Here is a 19,387-nt window from a genome sequence, read left to right as displayed (position 1 = left end):
GAAATTCTGAAGTTGTTTTCAGAGCAAACTGGAATATTTTTGGTAATCGTAGAAGACCAATGGCGATAAAAGTTTAGTCTGATTTCATGTCATACTGTATGAAATGTTCATGTCTGTTTCTTAAATTTTTTACGGTTTACGTAATGTTAGACTTCAGCCATGTTTCTGCCGCTCAGCCTGTTTTCGGAGCAGCCGAGGTGAAAGCGAAACGCCCCTCTGCTGTTCAGCAGGATCCCAAGTCTTCCATATTTACACGATTTCATGCATATCAAAGTCCAGCTACTTCCACGTTTCACTCAGATCTTCATTTGAGCCACTTCTGGATAAAATCGCCATGCATTTCATCCTCTAATGTGATGCACGCAGAGCGCGGCAGCTCAAATGAGGAATATTAAAATGTTAGAGTACATAAACTTGCATGCAGTCAGTCGTAAAAGAAAAGTGAAATAAAGATGCGCTCCATTAAACTGCTACGACATTAACAAGTGTATAAGAATCAAGGCTCAGAACAGAAGAACAAGCAATAACTACACATTACAAATCAGGATTAAATGACTCTTTCCTGCATGGAAAACTAAAGTAGAAAACTGAGTCGACTAAAAGCACCTGCTCCACTTCCCTTTGTGAAGTCGGATGTTTTTGGTGTTCTTTTGCCCGCTTTGCCAAAAAACGGGCAAAGTGTGTGAACAGTGTGTATAATCGTGTTAATGAGCAATGCTTAATTCATTATTTTTAAGAAATTTGTCTTTTTTAAATTCCTTAAAATAAATTCCTTAACAGTGCCAATTGAAATTGCTTTTGCTGCGATTACATTTCTTTTTTTTTTTTGGAAAACAACGTTAATTATGAGGTTAAAAAAACTTGAAGAAAAAAAAATAAACGCAAGAAATTCTTATTCTTCACATCCAGACTTAAATTTACGAAACTTCCCTTCCTGCTTTATAAAGTGTTTTCTTCGTACTACTGAGAGGGCAGTTGAAAGGAAGGCGTCGGTGTTAAAATCTCTTATCTTTGGTCATTTTAAATACAATAAAGGAGAATAAACTAAAAACTGGTTTGTGCACTGCAAAAGGACAAAATCTTGCCAAGTATTTTTGGTCCAGTTTGAAATAAGACCAAATTAATTCTTAAGTAACTTTTCAGCAAAAGTTGTTGAAGCTCGTTTCAAGTCAATAATTCCTTTATATTACTGAAAAAAGTATTAGTTCAGATTATTTCACTTATAACAAAAACACTTTTCCTTTGTAACAATTGAAATGATCTGCCAGTGGAATGAACACTGTCATTAATATGAAGGAGTTATTGACTTTAAAAAGTTTCTATAATTTGCAGAAAAGCTGTTTATAAGTTAATTTTGCTTGATTTCAAGTGAACTGAGATATTTGGAGCAAGATGACTTGGTGAGATGTGATATTTTGGCAGCACTTTAAATCCATCAGGCGTTTCTCCGGTGACTCGACTGATACGAAGCAGCGTCGATTGATTGTTGTTCGTTTTTGTTTGCAGAGGATTAGCGCTGCGCGTCCGCTCTCTGACCTTCAGAGAGGAGCCAAAAGGCTGCTTCAGATGACGAAAATTGTTCATCTATTGAATCGGGGGGGAGGAACCGAACAAACGCTTTTGTAAATATGGTCACGCGAAGCTAATCTGACGGGTCCTCTGAAGAAGAGTGGTTATTCATAGGAGGGGACAGGCAGTCGAAGGTGACACCGCTCATGCCGTCCAGCATTTTCCACGTAACAAGAAGCTCCTCCACGGTCGGGCCGCCTCCACATAAAAAGCTCGGCCGTGGAGGAAAAAGTGCATGTGGCAATATGCGTACGAAGAGCGGGATCAATAACCAATCTGCGGAGCTGAAAGGGTCAGGAGGAGCACGCCGGGTTACCATATATGGTTCCTCGCCGCCTGTAATTGAGAACTCGCCTGCGAGTCTGACAGCTGGAAGATGCAGTGCTGCTCTGCAGAGACGCGCAGCGGCTGTGTACACTGAGTTTAGTCCTCAACAGGAAGGCTTTCGCTTTAATAAGAGGTTTCAAAACACCAAGATGTTACACGTTTACTTGGTTATTGTAACTGATCAAAACTGAGTCAGAAAACATTTATGTTTTAAATTAAATAAAACAAATTAGCAACAAAAAAAAAGCCCTATTCATTAGTTGTCCAGCTTATTTTGTTTTGTTTAAAATCTTGCTGATAACAGTAAGAAAGTTGCTGACTTGGCAACAGTGGGGCTACTGTTGTTAACTGTGAACTTGCAGTCATGACCTGATGGGCAGGGCCAAAGGTCACAGCAGAGCAGAAGAGGACAGTGGTTGATTTTCAGACATTCGGTGAGACGGATCAGTTTGGCGAATCACATCTGCAAACACCGAACCCAAACCAGAACGTTCTGAACTCACTTTCATCACGTTTGCAGGTTTAATTCCACGTTGTCAGTGTGAACCTAAGTTGTCCATTGCGTATTAGTGCATGGATGAAAGGGCGACATATCCCTCGTATTGAAACCTACAAGAGTAAAACTGGTTAGAGGGGGGTAGAGTGTCCAAAGTGTCCAAAATGTCTTCCTCACTTGAAAACAAGGACAATTGTTTGCATTTACAATCAGGTGAATTAATTTTTTCAAAGAATTTTTATGTGAGCGCTCCTTTTGGCAAGTATGACAAAGTTTGAGCACCGTGAATAATAAAATATCTCTTACAAATGGCAAAGGCAGTTCTGTTGCGTTTAGTTTTTGCAGCATATGCTCTGCAAACAGGGTTTCACTTTATGGTCTTTTATTTCTCCCAGTCCTTGTAAGCAGGAGAAAAGTCAGTGGCCATGAACAATTCAGTCATGTCTTCCCCCCCTCCCAGCCCTCCAGCTTGGCAGTAGCCCCCTCCCCTCAGAGTCCAGCTGTTTTCATGCTTTTGGTTCAACACAGAGTGTTGGCTCCTAACACAGAGACGAGTCTCAGCAGGAGAGGCACGAAGAGCATGCCTGCAAATGCAGATCGGTATTTCGTGTTCGGCAGCGTCATGCTGTTCTCTTCAACAGAAGCGCCACAACCGGTCCTTACTGTCTCATTGCTGGTCGTTCGGTGCCGTCAGATGAGCTGTAATGGAGCAAACTCCTGATTCGACTGTGTCAGAAGTGACGGTTGGGGAGACCAGCACGACAACGAGGTACTTCAAAAAGTGAACTTGTACTTTTTTTGTTGTTGTTGTTTTTACTCCTTTAAAGGAAACTAAAGAAAAATTGTACCACATTAAAATAACAGCAACTTCGTTGGGGTTCATGTTTAGGTTTAAAATTTAAAGGGGCGGTATGATGTTGAGCTTTACATCATTTTAGAGCGTTGTTAAAAATCATACCTGGAGTACGTCGCCTTGATTCTTTCATCAATGTTTGAGATCAACACAAAGTCCTGAAACTGTGTGAAGAATAAAACTACAAAAATAAACTTATTCAAATTGTATTAAATATTTAGGTAGGTTCGTTATATCATTATCTAATGGAATACAATATAGAGATATTTAATTCCAGTAACAGTCATAGTTTAAGGGTCATAGTTCAATGTTCTATGGTGAAACTGTTCCAAAATGTCCGACCAACACAATAAAAAAGTTGATTTCCTACCACAATGTTGACCGTATGTAGATCAGCTTTAACTTCAATGGTTTGTAACCAAAAAAGAAAACAACCAAATAAAAAAAAACCTATTCAATGCTGTATTTTATAAACATTTGACTTATATCAACTAAGGTGAATTTTCAAAAATGTTTTCTCAAAATCAGTTAGCTTTAAGGCTAACAAAGAAATAAAACATTCATTTTACATAACAGTTGCGCAATTAAAAAAAGATTCATTCAATCAGTAAAAAAAATGACGCATTGCCGTTGAAGCAGTTTGTTAAAAAGTAAGAAAAATACCTCAAAGTTGTTCAAATATATGAAACCAAAAATATCCTAGTTATAATATGTATGACTTTTAATTCAGCTTACTTATCAAGTACATTTATTAAGATACCAAGTCAATACAAAATTGATGAGGTTGTCTTGACAACCTCATAAAACGCTAGCCAAAGTAGCTGCTAGCTCCATGAAGTCTTGTGTTTGTGCATTTTAAGTGCTGTAATTGTTGCCATGGTGTTAGCGGCAGCGTCTGACAGTATTTTAAAACAAATGGGCAACTAATGTCGTAATAGGTCATCAAATCAGCCTGTCAACTACGTTGATTTTTAATGTCCAGCAACAGAGTCTGAGTGCAGCCAGGGTGAGCGGCAGAGTGACGCAACAGGAAGTGATGCGGCGTGGCCCCGAAACAGTTTTTATGGAAAGTAGGACGCGGCAAAAACAGGGTCAAGTCACGTGGGCTACATGAGTTCCATAAATTTACCGTTCACTTTTTAACTGTATGAGAGGATCTAATTAGTTTTTCTTGTTAGCTTTTTGGTTATGTCATGTCACTCCACTGAGAAGCTTCACCTAACGTCTGTTTGCCCACTGGAGATAAAAGTCAAGAAGAAGAACAAGCAGCAGCAGCAGCAGCAGAAGAAGAAGAACTCTGCAAGCTCGACTTGGAATTAGTTTGTCTTTCAAGAAACTCTGCAGAAAACTGTTTTTACGTTTTTGTGCTGCAGCCACCTGGTTCAGACTTCAGGATTCACTAAATACTTTCATTTAAAGTTGTTCAGATCTTGGACATTTTATCCTAAGAATGAACTTTAACCGGTTAATGTAAAGGCGCATCACCATGGACCACATGGATTCCTGTATTATAGGTGGAAAATAAAATTTAAAAAGCATTTTATGAGTCATAAGCACATATAAGGGGTTGAGGTGCATCAGCTGTTGCACTACATAGATAATCAGCTTTAAGCAAAGTAAAACAGCAGCCTAAATAACTCACTCAGTTAATTAAAAGTGGTAAAAGATCAATAATGCTCCCGATGCCTCTCTCCTAATTCTCCTGTATTAATTAAAAACACTGGCTTTGAAGGGAGCTTTTGCTCTTTTTTTTTCTGTCTAATTAATTAGACACTTTGGCGGAGTAAATGGCTTCCAACTGCACAGGAACAAAACAATGGTGGTTGAAATTAAGCTGGCTGATCTAAACCAGAACGTCAACAGTGAAACTTTATTTATTTCATTTTTTTTTTTTTGGTCGGATTCTGTCACTTTTGTTCCCGGCTGGCTTCGCGTTTCACTTTCTGCCTCGTCTGTGGGAGGATTTTCAGTCCGATTCTAAATGGCCTGGCAGAGCAGAGCTGCCCTGAAATGACCCGGCGGTGGCCCAGAGCGCGGGGCCAGTGGTTTTCACCGCATCGTAACCTTGACCGCGGCGGGGCCACTCTGCTCTGAGTGTTGGCCAGTGATGAGCTGGAGGGCCACTTTGTGCCAGTCTTAGAGCCCGCGTCGGGGCCCCGTCATGGCAGCGCAGAGGGGCCCGCTGGCAAAACATCATAAAATGAAAATGTCAAATCAAAGAGAGTATGAGGGGCGGGAGAGTTTTTTTTTTTTTTTTTTTTACCAGCAGCCTGAGAGTTTGAGTGAAATGGGGGAAAAAGTGGATTTAATGCTGCAATTCTGCACTGAGAGGATGTGCTGCAAATGGAGTCAATAAAACATGGAAGGAGCTGAAATCGCACCTGGGAAAAAAAACCCGGGAAGTTCATCTTGTAGAACGAATCTTCATTTGTGAAATTCAAAGACCATGTTTTTAAAATGTTTTTCAGACTAAACTGTCGGAGTAGATCTGTAGTTTAGGCTCATGCCTGCAGAACTAAATCTGCAGACATGATTTAGTTCATGAAGACATGAGCCTATAATGCAGAACAAAATCTTATCTCACTAACCTGAAAGTTATTTGTGTACATTCAGCAAAGCAGACCTGTTCAAATTTTATTTTTACATGCTCTGTATTTGGGTGTTCTCCTTTCATATTTCTGTGTAATGTATTTACTCTTCTGTTTGCATTTTCACTTTATTCCTGTAAAGTATCCAAGTGTTTAAAAGAGCATCAAAACAAATGAAATGTATTATTCTAATAATATTTTTTATTGTACATTTGGACCTGTGAACCATGCTGCCAGGCTCAGATTTCTGATTCAGTGACTGCAGAGTTTTAACGTAAAATATATTTTACTCAAATTTCGTCATTTAACTTTTTCCTCAGAGGATTTAAATCACACAACATAAAAGAACATTAACTCTAACCTTTAAAAGCTTCTGAAATGTTTTGTCATTTTTCTTAGGCTATAGGGGGAGACAAAGTCATAAAGAAATAGTCTACAGTTGAACTAAAGAGCTGTGAACAGATGAGCAGATTTGATATATTTGTTAAAAAAAAACATAATTTTCATAATTGTTTTATTTATCTAAAAAGTTGCATTAATGCGATCCTACTTTAAAGAGAACAATAACATATTAATATCATAACTCACCAGAATCAGACAAAGCTCTAATTAAGTCAGTGCTGAGGTCAATGCTGTGTTCGTTCTCTTTTATTGTTCAAATCTTATAAAACAAGCCAACCTTTTGGAAACAGTAAGATATGACCTGAGCCACAATTTATATTGTGACATTTTCAAACGGAATCATTATGAGATATCACCACTTTCCACACCTTGCTTTGGGATCATTTCACTTTGTCATGAGGACGTTTCTCTCAGACGGTAATTTAAAGTTCAGAGTTTCCAAAGAAGTGCAATGTTTTTTTTTTCCTTGCATACTTCTACGTAATTAGACACAGCTGGGGCATTAAGAACTGAACACATCATTTGTCACAGTAAATACATTTCTAATAGGTCTTTTGAAATGAAAGTCACACCAGATGTCAGTAAACCACCGAAGCAGTTCACAAATTCTCTAAACAGATTAGTTGATAAGTTGAGTTATTTGCGCAAAAGGGAAATTGCACAGCTGAGGATTACTGAAGACGGCTCAGGAGGCCAAACAACGAGCGAAAATCTGTCAATATTTAGAAAATCATACAGCACCATATTAATATGAATGCCCTGTAGGTGTTTACATTACCAAACTAAAAGAAGAGGAAGTTCCCAGACATTATTGCTAGTGTTGCCACACAGGAGTAGCATGGTGTGAGAAAACTCATGTCATCTTGAATGCGAACAAAACAAAGCAGGTGAATCAAGGTTTCGGAAGAAAAATGTCCAGCATCACTTTCAACAGAGGGAGAGGAAGTGAAAGTTTGAACAGAAATGTATAATCAAGAAGTTGGACTTGAGATTCGGGGGTGAACCTGAACACATCCAGGGACGGAGCAGGCTGTCATTCTCACGGAGGTTTGAGTTGTGAGAATGACACACCCAGACTGGTTCCATCCAGTTTCACATTGGGAAAATAAATGAGCGTAACAGATGAGGGGCAAATTTGATGAGAAGTTTTGCCACTAAGATGAGGTGGGTGTTATTTTGGCTGGATCACAATTGGTTCATTTTGCAAAACTGCAACAGAAACACAATTTTTTTTCCCATATCGCACACATTTTTTGTCACACGCTCAACAACCGGATGTTACTACTGACAGAAACCACGAAGAAGAAGAAAACGACAGGAAGTGGTTGGATGATGATGGCACAGTGTTGTTTTTTTAACGCGTTACTGTGTGAACAAACAGAAAGAACAATTGCGATGGTTAACTTGGAATATGGACAAAGTTTCGAGCACATTTGTAATGGAAATGCAGCAATTAGAATTCAGAATAAACAGGAAAGTCTTCAGTCAGAGGCTTCTTCAGAGGCACTGTAACACAGACTGCTTACAGCAGTCACCATCTACAGCAACTCTTTAAAGAAAATTTGATCATTTGAGTTACAACATTCCATTTCACTCTGGGACAAATTAGGCATTTTTAACTGAACTGAACTGAATTGCGAAATGTGTTGGAGGTTCCATTTACTGATTTATTTTTGATTTTTTCCAAACTTCTAAAGGTTTCACTGAACACATTTGGGGCTACGTACCACAGGTTGAAATCTGAAAGCTGAATTTTAATGTAAATCACCATGACCACGAGCTCCGCACGAGATTTCTGAGTCAAAAGAATAATAAGAACAGTTGTCCGAGATCAAGGACCCCCTGCAGAGACCTTCCAAAAGCCCCGGACCTGGAGAGATCAGTGTGGCATGAAAAAGCGTGTTGAAGCTTTCTGAAAGTTTAATGTGAATCGCTTGGAACAGCCTGTAAAATACTCCAAGAATACAGACCACAGCCAAATCTGAAGTCCTAGACTTATAGCAGGGGAAATGATAAATTGAGAAATGAGCAAGGACATCTTGATTAAAGTCTGAAGATGAGACGAGGATGGAGAGATCAGTCAGGGAAGGAGAAAATAAAGTTGCCATAATGGCTTCTTCAATCAGAAGACTTGAAGCCGGCTGAAAACCTAAAGGAATAAGATGAAATCAGAGCTTATAGCAGAGCGAAACTGGATGACCTGATAACAGTTTATGTGGAAACTGATGTTAAAAAATGCGTTTCTCCATATGGAATAAAAATGGATTCTCTGCTTTTGATTACATTTCAGGAAGCATGACCAATGCTCATTATATGTGCAGCTTTATTACAAATACTATATCATCTTATTTGAGTTGATATCTTTGCATGAGTGCATTGTTACTGTTATAGTGCCACTACAAAGGGGCCGAATTATGTATTTTCCAGTCATCCACTGCTATTTTATAGCACAATTAGGTAACTACAATAACTTCAGTTTTTATAAAAAATATTATTTCAAACATGGCTTAAAAGAAATTTGACTTCGTAATTTAACGCCTTGAAAATGGACCTCTGTCTCTTTAAGAAACTCCTCCTGTTTCTGAAACTCAGCCTTCAGAAAATCATCACAACATGGCTCGTCTATTAACCCATTGACAGCGTTTTACCATACCAAAGTTTCCCTGAGCAGTAGCTCCAACGACGAGCTCAGCAGATACTCAGCTCCACCAGGTGTTTGCTAATTGCTGCTGGCTAGTCTGAAGGAGCTGAGTGGGGGAATCACAGAGGGGCAGGGCTGCTCTGTGGGATGAAAGCTTGGAAACTGCAGCTCTGAGGAGGAGCTTCAACCCTTAAAGGCGGGGCTTGTCCCATCCAGGCGTTTTCACAGCTGAATGGTTGCCATGAAGATTAAAGGATTTTATGAATCAACCTAAGCAACACTCCAAGTATGTCTTTGAGGAGGAAACAGCAAAAAAAAGGTTGATTTTTACATGATACTACCTCTTTATCCCCAACAGCTTAATTAGAATTATGCTACCAGAAACTATCATGTATCTACTACATTTTTTTAATAGTATTTATTCATTTTCCTCATTGCGTAAAGCTGTTAGATATTCTGGAAGATGCTGTTTCTCTTTTCGTGGCATTTTAACGGCACAGAGAATTGCTGTGATTTTTTTTATTTGTAAATAATAAAAAGTGCAGAATGTCTCTGGCTGAGCTGCTCTGGAGCCGTGTGGCTCCCAGGTGGTTTAGAAGGCCCGGCTCTCTGCAGGCTGTAATTTAACAGGACTCCAGCTTGCAGACAGTTTCTGTTAAACACTATACTGTACAAAGGCAGAACGGAAGACTTCGGGCACTTTTAGATAACTGATGGAAAAGAACATTTTGTACCCCGGGAAGAGAGAAAGTGAATTGCCGGATTAATGTCTGTACATGTTGAGGGGAGGGCAGAGAGACTGGAGGAGAAAAGAAACAGTGGATGATTTCGTAAAATAAGAAAAATCCTTAAAATCAAAATATGTCCTTGTACTTCTTTCCATCGATCTATCATCACTCATTCACTCTGCCTCACCTCTGGATGGTTCTCTGGACCTCTGATCTCTACTTGTCATTCTGCCAACATCATCATCTGAACAGACAGTAGAAATATTTTCGGCATTTTTGTGTTTCTTACTTTCTTAATCTGTGCTTCTTCTCACAGGTTCGTCCTCTGACCTTAAAGCTTTGTGATGAAATGTGTTTGCTGTCAGCTCGGGGTAACCTTCGGCCAATCAGCACAGCCCTTACATCATCTCCTGCAGCAAGACCTGTCCGCTCCCATCGCCGAGCCATTATCCTCTGCTCCGCACGGCACACCAGAAACATTTAGACAAACCGGTAAAAGACAGGAGGAGGTTCACTTCCTGTCCGATGAGGACTCGCGCCATGTTAAAGATCTGGCTTAGTGTTCTTGAAATAACACAAAGTTCTCCCACAAGCAGCTTTTCAGCAAGATATGGGAGCTTGTTTTAAGACAAAATTTTCTTAATATTGATTTAAAAAAAAAAAAAGACAGTATTAGCTCCACTAGCAAAATATTTTACTTACATTTTTCCTCTGTTGTTGATCTTCTTCCTTTAAAATCGACTTTATGTAAACATCTCTGCCTTTAGGTTCTCTGGATAAGTAAGTCCTTTTCTGTGGAATCTAAACAATAAAACAGTGATAGATAAGGGATGAATATCAGTAGATAATAGGTAATAGATAATACGTCTGTTAGACAGAATAGTAAATTATTTCACAGAACTTCCGTCCAGAGCCACACAGCATTCTGGGAGATGTTGGCAGAGAAAAGGCTGTAACCCTCCACCCCCTTCCTCATGGTCAGCTAAGCTAGGTGGGAGGCATCAGCTAACTCACTCACTCTTTGCTTACCTAGCAACAACCTGCTGAGTGCGCAGCAGCAGTTTCATATTTTTTCACCATGTGTCATAACTGCTTGAAAGTAAAAATAAAATAAAATAAAATAAATGTTGTGGATAAAATACTAGCTTGGCAGTATTTGAGATACTGAAAAGTAAAAAACAATATCAGCTGATATTGTATCGTCAGCCATATCGTCCAGACCGAGTGGAATCCCATAAAACATGGAGACATTTTTTTCATAACAATCATTTTTCCAACACTAGATTGTTCCATTATTGCATATGTCCATTTTTAGACCATTTCTAATAAAATAAATGATAAAAATACAAAGTACAGCATAAAGTCGACAAGACTTATTAATGGTACAGATAATCTGTGACAATAAATTAATGATTTGGTTTAGATTTAATCTTAGTTACTTCTTATACTCTTTGTAACAGTTGTGCTCAAGTTCCCGGCGCAGCGCCCCCACAGGCGAGGAGCGGAACAGCTCTCCCAAACGCTTGGATTCGTTTGACACAGTGAAGTGTGAAAGTGAACTACGCCAGCCGAAAATGGAACGAACGTTGAAACTTATTGGCCAATTATGACAAGAAATTGGCCTATAAAGACAAACACACACTGCAAAAAAAAAAAAAAAAAAAAAAAACGCAAATAAGCGTTTTAACTACCTGAAGGCAGAAATCCCTGCTACGTTAGCTGCGGCATAAATGTCACGTTAAGCGATGAGTCTGTAGCTGAACTGCACATTCAAGTATATGAATACAGAAATAACAAATGCAGAGCATTCGTTTGATAATTCCAGAGTTTGTTGTTGGGGGTGAAGCTGAGTTCATCCGTGGAACCGTGGCGTCCATGTGGTGTTAGAAGAAAAGAAAAGGAAGGTGTCTGAGGAATAACTTGTTTAATATAACAGCAGTTCAATAGATTGTTTATCATAGACCGCTGTGGTGACAATGTTTACTTGAATAAGCAGAAATAAATCACGGCCTCTCTCCTGCACCCAGTCAATGGCGTAATCACTGCCTGTAAGTGGAGGGCTCAGCTCGGCTTCCAGCCCCGGGATAAACGAGCAGCTGAAGCGTCTTCTTCAGGTTTATCTTCTTATTGATACTTTGTTTAGGTGAATCTATGTTGTTTACAAAGACGGATGCTTCCCGGCGGCTCCCCGTTCGCCCGGCGGATTTGTGCGTCTGAGAGCCGCCGAGGATTATGACGGATGTGATGGCCGGCCCCCATCGATCCGGCTCATGGACTCTAAACCCGCCGATCAATGCGGCAAGAACCGTTAAATTGTCACCAAGCGACTCTGACCCTCGCTTTCATTCAACTTTTCCACGGAGTCGAGCGGAGACGTAAACCCCGCGGCGTTTTCTGGCCAACAGAGCCGTCGCGTTGAGCAAGGCCGATCAACTTCACAGATTTTCTCAGGGAGCAGAGAAGCCACAAGACGGGCCGCAGCTTTCCCACGTTTTTGATTTGCAGGGAGATGTGAGAACATAAGGGAAGATTAAAACATCCACCATTTATACCCAACAGTGAAGAGTGACTTTCACAGTTAGCAACCATTCTAACCATAATGCCGGAGGACAAAAACGGGCAAAAACTTTCCTGTTGTAGACAAAAAAAATTTGAATATTTTCCTTTTGTAAGAAAAACATTCAAATATATTACTAGAAATGTATTGTAATTTATTCTAATATATTACTTTCCCAACATATTTTCTAGTCTATTATATGTTTTGTGAATTATACATGTATTGGACAATGTATTATATATTTAAATATGTTGCAAGATATTCAAATATTTACCCTTTTTTATTGCAATACATCAAACATGAATGTATAATGCATGTGTTTATAAACAAACATGCATAAAAGGACGAAGGCATCACTCCAGGTGTGTGTTAGATGAAAGAATAACTTTAAAACATGATGAAAAGCTAACAACAACAAAATAACACTGCCCCTTTAAAATAATTGTTATGATAATTAAAAATTCCCAACCTAATGTAATTTTGTAAATAATTAATCAGTCCCAGAGCTTTTTCTGCTTGTTAATATTATTTATCTTGGTTGAAAAGTGGAGGCTTAAACTCTGCTTATATTTTAGCCTCATTCCATCTGTTAGGAAAAAACCACAGACTATTAAAAGAAGCATTTCAATAAATAAAACCTTGGTCCTATAAACTCCGATCAGCAGAAACCAGGACTGAGACTTTCATGTGTTGGGATCTCAGAGCTCCTGGACGGAGAGGTGAAGCCACATGAGGTCAGGAGGATTTTGGAAGGCGACTAACTGGCTCTGCAGCCAGACATGAAACCTGACGCCGGTTCACCCAGGAGGACGTCACGGATCAACTCTGAGCAGAAACGGCTCGCAGAACCTCTGGACCCGACCTTATCTGAGGGAAACAGAGAGGCAGCACACAGCGGCTCTGTGGTCAGGAGAGTCCGTGAACAGGAACGAGTTAAGGCAGGAACGTTTCTCAGTTGATTTTTTTCCGATGCTTATTCTTGCCGTTGTTGAGGAAGTTCCTTTCATTTATCCATTTCTCTGAACTCAGCCAGGAGGAGAGAACCTCAGCGTCAGAAATGGAAGAAAATCAGATCCCAGACTCAACAGGCAGTGGGATGGAAACAAAATCTACAAAATTTAAAAAAGAAAAAGAAAGTAAAAGGATAAGTGTGCCTTCCTTTCATTTCCTGTGTTGCCAAAATGTGGCCACATTTAAATATTCTGGAGAAACAGGATGTCTTTGTCAGAGTAACACATTTTCCATTTAGAGCAACAGAACATCACACTCTGGTTCAAGGTGACATGTTCTCCTCTACACATCTATGTCTACACAAAAAATATTACAACATTTTGCAATCATGTAAAGGGGCATTATTATGTAAAATTGACATTTTTTTAGTGTTACATTATATTATGTTACTCCATCATCAAAAACATACCTAGAGTGCTGCCTTGATTCTTTCATTTATGTTTGAGAAATCCTTTAATCTCCACGGAAACCATTCAGTTGTGTAAAACGCTTGGTGGACCTAGCTCCACAGATTAAGATTCCCTGATTCAGCTCCTTCAGACTAGCCAGCAGCAATTAGCAAACATCTGCTGGAACTAAAACTCAGCTGAACTGCTATATATTATACATATTTAACAGTCGAAGCTAACAGTTACTTAATTGTGCTATTAAAAATGTGAGGTTTTAAAAACCAAACATAAGCTGACTGGAATTGGTCTTGACGGCTGCCTGTCGGCGGCCATGATGCTGAAATATCAAAACTGTCTGCAGAGAAAAAAAAAAGAGAAATCTAAGAAAAAAAGAAAGAAATCAAGAAGACAAACTCATTTCTGTTGACTTGATGTTTCAGGAAATTCAAATATAAAAGCACATTTTGCTCCAATAGACTGAAGCAGAGGAGTAATGAAAACATAACAACCAACATTCACACGCTCACACATCAGCAGCGGCGGCTCTTCCCAGAACAATTTATCATATCGGCATGACATGAATTAACGCTAATTGTCGAATTGAGTGTTTTCACCACAGCGCTCAAGTGTTTGCTGTTGGACGCTGACGTGTGTGAATGCAGACGGGAGCCGGTGCTGCAGAGGACTTATGACTTGCTCTGTTTGCCTGCAGCACCGACACGTTTTAACCGCAGGGCTGGAGGTGAACCTGTTGCCTGTGGCCACGACGCCGCAGCTTCAGCAGAACGTCGAGACGAGCTTTAAACTCGTCGACACTCGAGAAGAGTGAATGGAAACGGAAACAAAATGGAAGCTCAAGCAAAGAGAGATCAGTTTTCAGTTTTAGTTGTTCTGACGTTATCATGTAGTGATAGCGGCCAATGGGCTCCAGAGTCTCAGTGGAGGTTTGGTTTTTTAAATCTAATATTAGTCTATCAAAGATATTAATGCATTTTAGTCAGATTTATGTTTTTCACAAATACATGACAGATAAATTATGTTTGTGCTTGTTTTATTCTTTCGGTTCTTGAGTAATTTGTTTTCCCCTTGTTTTGCAGAATTCACAGCCTGAAGGCTTTTTGTTTTCATCAGCCAAATAAAAATAATTTACCGTCCCGGATGTCACGATTCTTTGATAAGAAGAGAACTCATAAATATGTACTGAAATTTGTTATCATTTACAAAAAAAAAAAACCCCAAAACATTTCATTTCTATTTCCGGGATTTAAAATAAAAAGGAAAAAATATATTTTCTCTGGATTTTCCAGAAATATTAATAACCAAACATGGATTCTGGAACAAAGATTCAGTTCTAGTGCTTTAGTTGTAAATGTTAGAGTTCTCTTTTCAAGGTTACTGCAAACATTGTTTTTTTTTGTTTTTTGGTTGTTTTTTTGTTTGTCAGATAAATGATCAGTTTCTCTGATTTGACTTTTTTTTCTATGTTTGAGTAAGATAAACTCTGCGGACAGCAGTTCTTTCATTCATTGAATTACTGACAACATGTCTGCGAAATTCCAAGCAAAAATGTAGCACAGTATTTATTTGCAGAAAATGAGAAATGGTCAAAATAATGAAAAAGATGCAGTGTTTTCAGACCTCAAATAATGCAAAAAAAAAAAAAAAGTTCAGAATCAGTTGAGAGTCTTTAGTTCACTTGATCAGAATAATTCCTGTAAATCCCATCTGAACAAAAACTGAGAGGACTTTTCACCTCTTGGCCTCGAGTCGACGGTATCGTGGTTCCGCTGCTCCAGCGGGGAGCCCGGTCTCCGCCGGCTGCCGTCCTGCTGAAATGTTCTGCGCCAGAAGCTGACTGAGCAGCTGAGGGCGTCAGTCAGCCTTCATGCGGTCTGAAGGACGGCGCCTCCATCCCGGTCCGATCGTCCTCTGGCGGGGCAGCCACCCGCAGACCCCCTGACCTCTGGCTAGTCACAGAGGTTGCGATGGCACTGCGAGCCAGCAGCGGCACAGCTGCAGCGGCAGAGGGAGCCGTCCTCGGGCCCCAATTAGGCTCTGGAGCTGCAGCCGGCCCCCGCCGCCGCAGCCGTCCTCCAGGGAGCCGGAGGCCTGACACTGATGTGGCTGAACAGCAGCTGAAGGGGAGGGCAGCAGGAGGTGCTACCTTTGAGGCATTGCCAATAAGAGCTTTAAAAATGTATGCCATCCTTGTCAAACTTTCATCTGATGCTGCCATAGCAACAGACTTGGGCTTGTGGCGTGGTTGGTGGTGAGAAAAAGGAGAAAAAGGAGAAAAAGGAGGTCGCATTTTGACTCTGTCTTACTTGGTAGTTATTTCTCCACTGCTGTGACAAGTTTTTTTTTGTTGTTGTTTTTTGTCACAACTAAAAGTTTCGAATCATTAAAAAATAAAAAGTTAAATATTACAAATACAAAACAAAAATTTATCAAATAACAACCTCTTGACCAGCCGTATCACCCTTGGCAACAATAACTGTCATGAGTCTGTGGAGGAGTTTTCCTCTAATCCTCTTCGCCTGATTGTTTAATTGCACACTGAGGATTCTCAAAGAAATGCTCTACATGCTGGTCGATTCTCAAAACCTTAAGTTTCCTCAAGAAGAAGCCTTTGAAAAGCCTGTTCCCCTCCTCGCCTGTGGTGGCGCTGCACCAAGAACCACTGAAGGAAACCACACAAAAAACCTCATGAAGATGAAACAGAACACGACTTCCTTCTCCATGAGGCACAAACAGAAATGGAGTGGTGTTAGATTTTAGCGGTTGGATTATTTCTCTTGTCGTTAATAAAAAGGTGAAAAGTGATTTCTCCCGTTAACTCAACACAAACGTTTGTTTTGGTTGTATTTTTCCCAGAATGCCCCGCGCTTTAGTTCACTACCTGCTTTTGGAATGCGTTCACATCTACCGAACCCAGACCCACCAGAGTTCAACTTTTTTTCTGAGTTTGATTACATGTTCAGACACGCAAACAAACCGGACCTTTAAGAGTTTGGTCAAAGCGAACTAAAAGGAGCTGGTTTGAATGCACATTAGAGTCAAACGTTCCTAAAAATGGGGTTAACTAAAATTAATCTGATTCAACAAGAGTTACTTTGTCCCTTAAGGTCAGGCTGGTTAGTTTTACTCATCGTTAATGTGCTTTGTGTGTTTACATGCTTATCTTTGTCTTGTTATAACCTTTAGCTTACAACTAAAGGTTGTTATTTCTTGTCACAATTTTGAGTTGTAACAAGAAATAATCTGTAACGTGTGTACAAACGTGCGGCCTCGTTAGCACAAGGTCATAGACATGGAATGGATTTGTATATTTTGGGACTTTGGTTATAGAAGTGAAAAAAAAGTTAAAGGCTGAGAATTTATTTTGATATTTTCTTTTCTCTTTTTCTAACTGTATCAGCCGCCTTACAGTGACTACATTAAAAACTGGAAATAATGGAAATGAACTGATGATGGCCCAAAAACATCACCAATTCAGTCAGAAGATCAGATTTCTGACTAAAGATTTCTCTAAATCAAATTAGAATGAAAACCTGACCCGGCTGAAGAAAAACGGATGTTTTATGGATTCAGTGGTCCAAAAATAATCCTGATTGAGTTGAAAAAAATGATATTTTGTGATCCAGTGTTTTTCTGTCATGACTGTTATTCACACCTCAACATGTAGAAAGACAAGAAACTACAAGATAATTCCAAAATGAAGCATATGTATATGGAAGAAAGAGCACAAACCATGACAATTATAATTAGTGTCATCAAACTACGGCTGATGACACGTCTCAGGAAAATGGAGACGTCTAAACCTCTTAACTGGAGGGATGGGCTTTAAAAATGTTTCAGAGTTTGGTGGCTGTGATAAGACACAGACCCTCCAGACTGTGGATCTGTTCCACCTCTCCCGTCCCGCCTGCGGTGCCTCTCGCCTGGCCACAAGGCCGCAGTCCTCCCCTCACTTCTGGAGGGGAACGTTTGCTACGGCAGAACTCGATCTGCAAACGTGTCTTCATCTCCACGTTGGCGCATTATTGCTTTTTCAGAAACTCCATAAAACCACCTCAAGGAGCGTGAAACCTGGGTGGCGAAAATAAGGCAGGTATTTTGAATTGCTGCCATCTCCATTCAACCTTTTCTGATGCAGTACTCCAAAACGCCATTCACCGTTTCTCTAATGTGATGCCTCAAAACGAGCGCAGCTAAATCCGCTGACAGAAACGTGGATATTGTAACTTTGTGCCATAAACCTGATCTTTTAAGCTACGGATAATTACAGGAACACGCAGTGGCCTAATTAGAGGCTTCGTCTGCTTCTGGCTGTTTAACTCGTCATTCGACAGCTCATTTATGGTGCATCGACTGAAAATACAGTTTATGCTGCTCACAGTATATATAACATCGTGTCCGTGTTGGCAGGGCACCTGGCTGACAGCGCCTTCCCAACCTATGTTAATGAGCGTGTCTCGAGCTGAATTATGGCCAGCAGTCTGGCAGCGCAAAGGAGTGAGAGTCTGTGCTGTCAATTATCCAGTGTGAAAGCATCCTGGTGGGGACAGCTTGTGGCCTCGTCGCTCCGCCACCCAATATAGGCAGCCTGATACCAGCCTGCCTCTCCGGCAGCCCCCTCAGGACTCATGCTAATGCTTTCTAGAGTCAGCTGCGAGGTCAGGTTAGGAACAGTGCGAGTCAAAAAGGTGGAACGTGGCTGGAGTTTTGAGGCCAGGCGAGACGGTCATAATGTGTCCGAGAGGTTTCCGATCAATACAGAACCGCTCTGTAATTGCTTGGCCTGGAGCTCCGGTTGTGTGGCTGCCTTCCGAGCCCAACCCGCCCCCGCCGCTCACACACAACCTGCACACACACAACCTGCACACACACCCGCCACGTCGCCCCTCCGACCTCATGGCACCCCCAACCCGACTGGCATTTTCAAGCGCTCACTCAGTGATGCAGGACAGCACTAAAGGCAGCCAAATGGCATCGCAAAACATTTCAGTGACGAAGGTTAAAAGCGGAGCCGACGTGCCGAGAAAGCATCATTGTTATTCCTGCGTTTCTCCTGGCAGAGCGCTTTCCGTCTCACGCCGCGTTTCTGCTGGAGTCCTGTAGTGATTAACCAGCAGGCCAGTCGGCAGTGGGCAGGGGAGGGGGCTTTGCCAAACACCTGGCGTTGGCGTCAGAGTTCCCGCCATAGGGGGCCGATTCGCTGGACGCTTCGGGGTCGTAGTGTTAACCACTTTGTTCCTTTGTCAGATGTTTTGCATCATTTTCCTGACCATAAATACTCCTGACTCAATGCAAAACAATATGCATAGTGACATCCAATCCCATCTATCAATGGTGAGCATCCACCAGCAGAACCCCGCCGCCACTAACAAACCTTGAATCGGACCACTTTGACTTCTTTTAATTGGTGTTTTCAAACCCTCGGCCATCCTCTTCGCTCATTTTCCTTTTGTTTGACAGAAGATGAGGGAATTGAACGTGATCTGCCCTAAAGCCCACTTCCCAAACATGGGGAAGAAGACAAAGCTCTCATTACCGATGGATGGTAGCAGTCCAATCAAATTCCGCCGACCGGCTCTTATTCAGCCCGGACGCAAACCTCTTTGGATAGACTCTCTGTGGGTTCGATCCCCCGTCAATCTTCCCCGCGCTTTGTTCGTCGGCAATTTTGCTCTTTTTGTGATATATAATTAGATCTGAGGGAAGTCAATTGTTTCTTTGGCATTAGTAGTAATTGCATTTTTGTGGAATCCAATTTCGTAGGGATCACACGAGGCACAGGAACCATCCTGCTGGAGAAAAGATTAC

General features: G+C 40.7%; 1 long non-coding RNA gene across 1 annotated transcript; it reads right to left on the bottom strand.

Annotated features, from left to right (window-relative positions):
- Positions 1-9,347: 9,347 nt before the first annotated feature.
- Positions 9,348-10,399, bottom strand: LOC129376320 (uncharacterized). The gene is made up of 4 exons (XR_008607739.1): positions 10,307-10,399; positions 9,935-10,057; positions 9,792-9,848; positions 9,348-9,675 (listed from the first exon to the last, which is right to left on the bottom strand). It is a non-coding gene; the product is annotated as an uncharacterized LOC129376320 (long non-coding RNA).
- Positions 10,400-19,387: the final 8,988 nt, after the last annotated feature.

The sequence above is a fragment of the Poeciliopsis prolifica genome, unplaced genomic scaffold (genome assembly GCF_027474105.1).
Source record: "Poeciliopsis prolifica strain line A6 unplaced genomic scaffold, Auburn_PproV2 SCAFFOLD043, whole genome shotgun sequence".
NCBI lineage: Eukaryota > Metazoa > Chordata > Actinopteri > Cyprinodontiformes > Poeciliidae > Poeciliopsis > Poeciliopsis prolifica.
The sequence above is the reverse complement of the archived record's forward strand: the minus strand, read 5'-3'. Positions and strand labels throughout refer to the sequence as shown.